At 46.2% G+C, this 6,000-nt stretch overlaps 2 non-coding genes across 2 annotated transcripts; both read right to left on the bottom strand.

Annotated features, from left to right (window-relative positions):
* Window positions 1-2,062: 2,062 nt before the first annotated feature.
* Window positions 2,063-2,134, bottom strand: trnag-ucc (transfer RNA glycine (anticodon UCC)). Its single transcript has one exon. It is a non-coding gene; the product is annotated as a tRNA-Gly (tRNA).
* A 2,685-nt stretch (window positions 2,135-4,819) lies between these two features.
* trnar-ucu (transfer RNA arginine (anticodon UCU)) lies at window positions 4,820-4,903 on the bottom strand. Its single transcript is given in 2 exon segments — window positions 4,820-4,855; window positions 4,867-4,903. It is a non-coding gene; the product is annotated as a tRNA-Arg (tRNA).
* Window positions 4,904-6,000: the final 1,097 nt, after the last annotated feature.

The following is a 6,000-nucleotide window of genomic DNA, read 5'->3' as shown; positions in this document are numbered from 1 at the left end:
GTGTCTTTCAAAAAGCATTTAGATAGTTACATGGGTAAGATGGGTATAGAGGGTTATGGGCCAAGTGCGGGCAACTGGGACTAGCTTAATGGTAAAAACTGGGCGGCATGGACTGGTTGGGCCGAAGGGCCTGTTTCCATGCTGTAAACGTCTATGATTCTATGGTTCACCCTCTACAGCCATATTCGGTTCATACAAACATTTCTACAGATGCTCTATACTCCTAGAGAAGAAACTACTCCTCATTTCTGGTTGAAATGGGCGGCCAGTTACTCTGAGATTATTCCTTCTGGTCCTAGACCCTCCCACATGGTGAACCAGCTTCTCAGCATTTATCCTGTCAAGACCCTCCCCCCCCCCCGGGTGGATATAGAGGGATGTGGGCTAAATGCGGGCAAGTGGGACTAGCTTCGTGATAGAAACTGGGCGGCATGGTCAAGCTGGGCCGAAGGGCCAGTGTGCATGCTGAAACATCTATGGCTGTAACCATCTTCCTGAGGACATTAGAATTCCCTCCACAGCATTGTATTGAACCGATTGATACATAATATTTTATTCAATTCTTTATCCAAATCAATCAGATATTGTAGATTCATTCGGGGGTAAACGAAAGACTAAGATGAGAGAGGAGGGAAAACTGGATTGTCAGCACAAGTTCCACCGGATTTCTGTATAAAACGACCGCGGAAGGACTCGAACCTGCAATCGTCTGATATCATCAATAGATGATAGTATGTTTCTGGAACATACCTCTTCATTCACTTGAGGAAGGAGCAGCGCTCCGAAAGCTAGTGACATCGAAACAAACCTGTTCGACTTTAACCTGGTGTTGTAAGACTTCTTACTGTGCTCACCCCAGTCCAACGCCGGCATCTCCACATCATCAATAGAACCACCGAAGTCAGACGCCTTATCCATTAGGCCACGCGGCCACCGGCTGTAACATCTGAGCTGATGTTTAGCCCACGTGAAAAAATACTGCGATTATTTGTGTTTCATTTCTGTTTTTTGATGATCCGCTCTTTCCCAGATCCCAGAAAATACAAGGGAAAGCTCCAGCTGCCGGACATGGTCATTTTCAAAGTGGAAAAGCCCTTCACCCTGTGAGCTGTGAAGATTCATGGAGGCTCGGGGACTCTCAGGTCGGCCAGGGGTCTTTATCCGGCTCCATTCACAGGAAAAGTGACTTCAGTTTCCGGAATGACATCCACTCTCTCTGAAACCCCCAAACGGAAATTCAGACTCACCGTGAAGGTGAAGACTGCGGACTGCGGTTCCCGCTCCTGCTGTTTAATACAGATCACTATAACTGTGTACAGTGAGCAGAAAGAAATTGCTGTTGTTTGTCAACATTTCTTCCTGAACTCACTGTCATTCTGCTTCAACAGGACGACTTTGAATCTCCTGATATTTGAGAAATTTGCTCAAGCGGGTAAATATGAAATATATTACCTGCATCGTGCTTTTGAATGGAGTCATTTCGAGAACATTCCCACACAGAGAGAAATTCCTGCAACCGGCTGCAGAAAAATTCCGTGCGCCTGATGTGATTTCAACGCAACCTTCTGACCTGGAGTCAGGCGCGCTCCCGTTGCGCCGCAAGCGCAAATGAACTCAGAGATTATTTTTATTTATTTACACTTTGACTGTGTTCTGTACATCAGCAACTGTGCGAAACAAACTCAAGGAAGTTAGATTGAGGGTTATTAAAGGGCCCTGAAGTAAAGCAGCTGTACCACGTGGTTAAGGTGATGCACAATAATCCATTGTGCTCTGTACACGTGGCTTCAAATCCCATCCTGGTCTGTAACGTGTCTGTTGTGTCTCTGTTTGGTCCACTTCATGAGGGTGAAGTGAAAAAGCTGCGGCTTTTAGCTGTTGTTTGACGGCTTGTGGGTGAATAGTGGAACACTGTCCATATTGAAACAATATTAAAAATGATGAGAAAGTTACTTATTTCACTCCACTCCCTAATTGCGCCTACATTCTGAGTTAGAAACTGTTTCTCTTTCTCGGTTTGAAACACACGAAGTCGCGCAAAAGTTCGCTTCCAAATTACTACTGCAATGGCCGGGAATCGAGCCCGGGTCAACTGCTTGGAAGGCAGCTATGCTCACCACTATACCACCAACGCTCACTGACGAAATCTCTGCGTAGCTTATTTCCCTCCAATTTAAAATGCTCCTGAATGAATGCATCCGTGTCGCACTGCTACCGTTCAGCCACCAGATGGCACGAGTCCACCATAAATGTATTCCTCCAATTTAATTCTGATGTTCTGTGTGTCATCACATAGGACACTTACTCTGGCCTGAGACCTTACCTTGTCCTTGTGTCCGGACGCTGCCGCTTTCACCATGTTTAAGTTATCACATAGCCCCTCCAGTGCAAGAGGAGGCTCATCGAGTCGGCTTGGCCCAATCCCCACTTCACCGGTCGATCACATCAGTGTGTCAGCGTGGCCGGAAGAGAAAATGCTGGAAAATCTCAGTAGGTCCGGCAGCATCTGTAGGGAGAGAAAAGACCTAACCTTTCGAGTCCAATGACCCTTTGTCAAAGCCGAGTCATTGGTCTCGAAACGTTAACTCTTTTCTCTCCCTACAGATGCTGCTCGACTTGCTGACATTTTCCAGCACTTTCTCTTTCGTTTCAGATTCCAGCATCCGCAGGAATTTGCTGTTACCCATGTTTTTCCCAGTGTGGCCGAGTGTTCAGGTCGCAGACTTTTCTGAAGGCGTGTGTTCGAATCCCACCCCTAATATTGACTTTTCCTCCGTGAGGCTCCATCCAAACCCGCGGGACCTCTCACCTGGAAACACAAGGGGAGCAGATACAGAGAAACAGCGACCACCTGCAAGTTCCACTCCGAGACACATACCATCCTGGGAAATATATCACCCTTTCTGTGGCTGGCTCACAATCCCGGAACTCCCTCCCTAACAGCACTGTGTGTGTACATACACCACATGGACTTGCAGTGGCTCAAGATTCACGTCACCGCCAAATTCTTAAGGGTAATTAATTTTGGACAATAAATGTTGACGGATTCAGCGACACCCACATCCCGTCAAATAACTTTTAAAATATTTTGGAAACCGAGTCCCCTGAACTCAGCTCAGAATGTTCACAAATCACAAAGCAAATTACTTCAAATGTTGATCATCATAAATAATAAACACAGGAAATGCTGGAAACGCTCAAAAATGAAACATCATCTGTGGGGAGAAAACTGGAAGAAGCGTTCCAGCTCTGTGATTGGATCATTTCCTTCTCTCTCAATGTGAAATCCTGGACTCAGCTGATAAACAGCAAGATGCCAATCACCAGTCATCAGTATCAGAAACAATGAACCTTTAGGATAGCGAGGCCGAGCGGTCTGAGGAGATGGGTTTAGGTTTCAGTCTCTTCGAGGATGCGGGTGGAAATCCAACCGCTGCCAACATTTGTAGGAAAAGCGGCTAAGGTGGGAAATGGAAATAAAAGTGAACGATGTTGCAAAACTCTTGCTCTTATCCCAAAAGATCTTTCCGTTACTGACATTGTTGTGTCCTGTGTAAGTCGAGCTGAACTGATTTGGTGCCGCTTGTTCTCACCTTGCAGCCCGTCAGTCTCCGTATTGCAGGGACCATTTATGACATCATCAAAAACACCCTCCCCTGCTCTCCCCATTCACCAGACTGAAGGGACAATCCCCTCCGCGACCGCTGCTCCACCGCCAATATCCGCTCACTTTCTATCTGCACCTTTCTTTGCAAGTGCAGGAGATGCAACTCCTGCCTTTTTACCTCTTGCCTCCTCATTATCCAAGGGCCCAAAACACTCATCCCAAGTGAACCAGTGAGACACTTGTGCTTTTCAGTTTAAGCTCCTGTATTTGCTGCCACAATTTGGTCTCATCGACTTCAACAGGTCAAATAACAGTCTGTGACCGCTTTGAGAAATCTCTGTCAATCCACAATCCTGACTCTGAGTTTCCTGCCACTTGTCATTTCAATTCTCCACCTGCCCACTCTCACCTTTCTGTCCTTGGTCATCCGTGTTCCAATATAGATTAACGGAAACTCGAGTAAAACCACCTCAACATTTAAGTAGCCTCCCACAGAATTCCGTCCTCAACATCGAGCTCAGTAATTTTAGATTATAAAATCTCTCTCCATTTTGTTTGGAGTGTGTCTTGCCCGTCCGTTTGTTTGTCTTTTGCTTCTAATTGCATTCATTCATTTTGCACTTGGACGGCGGAGAGACAGCTGGAGATTTTTCTAGAATGAATTGTAGAGCTCAAGGCTCAGACAGCTGAAGACGCGGCCACCATTGATGGAACAATGAAAAGTGCAAATGAGCAAGAGGACAAGGAAAGAGAAAGGTCTGGGAATGGAATCGAAACTCCAGTCTGGTAAGTGAGAAATCTCCCCCTGAACCACTAATGTTCACACGGCCGCTCATTCCATGTGTCCAGTCGGAAACCTGTCTGAAGGAACATGCAGTCTGACAGAGCCTGTGATAATTCTCCACTGTCTGATCTAAAGCTGTAACATGAGCTGCTCATTACAGCTGAGATAAACGTGTTGGTGTGAGCATTCAGTGGTGTCGATTCACATCATCCTTGTTTGGAGCTGCCTGTGAGGAACAAACTGCCCGCGGGTATATTTGTCTGAGGAGGGAACAGACTGACTCTGGTCAGCAGCTTACAAATATTTTGTGCTCAGATGGGAAAGCGGAGAGTGACTGGAGTCACTTTTCAGAAGGAAGTTCGGGACGGCAGTTACACCTATCTCGGAACATTGATAAACCTGTTACTGATTTCTTCAGACCGAAAATCCGACTCTGATGGGATTCGAACCCACAACCTTTGAATGTCTCATGGACTAGAAGTCCAACGCGCTATCCGTTGCGCCACAGAGCCACACCTGCAGCGCTTTCCCATCCCCATATGAGGATTTCTGTAGTTGTCCAACAGGCATTTCAAAAGTTCAGTAATTCGCACAGTGACGACATTTCAAAAGTACTTCATTGCCTGGAAATGTTTTGGGCCGCCCTATGGTTGTAAAAAAGCGCGACAGAAATTCGACTAAAACTCCGGAAGGACACAGCCAGGTTGGTGCAATGGGAGGACATGTAGCAGACAAGGAATGAAGTGATTTATTTTTGTAGGAAGAACAGAAGAGAACAATATAAAATAAAGTGTCTATTTACAAGAAAGAGTGCAGGAACAGCGGGACATGTGTACAAATCATTGAAGCTGACAGAGCAGGCTGTAAGAGTCGTTTATAAATCAAACAGTGTCATGACTTTATTAATAGCGGCACAGAGTACAAGATGACAGAGGGGTCATCTCTCCCTTTTCAGCTCCTGACTGCAGAGGCTTTTCTTGTGAAACCGTTTGTTGGGAAACCTCTTTCCCTGGAGGGAGGCGGGAGTTTGGAACTCGCTGCCTGAAAGGCTGGTGGAGCAGAGACCCTCATAATATCTAAGAAGTGTTTAGATGGGCAATTGCGATCCCAGGGTACACGAGGCGATGTTCCAAGTGCTGGGGAATGGGATGAGAATGGTTCGGTGGTTGTTATTGACCGGCACAGATGCGATGGGCTGAAGGGCCATTTCTCTGCTGTCTGATTCGATGACTTTATGAATGAAATGCAACATGTGTTTGCAGCTGTCTGTGTTTATATCCTGTTGTATTCACAGGAACAAACAAACTGGGCTGGTCGTTGAGCACCTCGAGACTGTTCTGCCCTACATTTAGATTGAGTAAGGGCTCCGTGTATTTTAACTCCAGCTCCCTGACAGGATTTCAGAAACCCTCCACAAACGGCAGTCCTATTGATTAATAAAGGTCCCAGAGATGGATAATCAGTGAAAATCACAGCCAGAGAGACCTGCAATAACCCTCAGTGCAGGAAAGGCAACTCATTGTCCTTTGGGCCAACAGGAAAATACTGCGGATGTTGCAAATCTGGAACAAAGACAGAAAATGCTGCAAATATTCAGCTGATCCGGCAG

The sequence above is a fragment of the Scyliorhinus torazame genome, chromosome 24 (genome assembly GCF_047496885.1).
Source record: "Scyliorhinus torazame isolate Kashiwa2021f chromosome 24, sScyTor2.1, whole genome shotgun sequence".
NCBI classification, from domain to species: domain Eukaryota; kingdom Metazoa; phylum Chordata; class Chondrichthyes; order Carcharhiniformes; family Scyliorhinidae; genus Scyliorhinus; species Scyliorhinus torazame.
The sequence above is the reverse complement of the archived record's forward strand: the minus strand, read 5'-3'. Positions and strand labels throughout refer to the sequence as shown.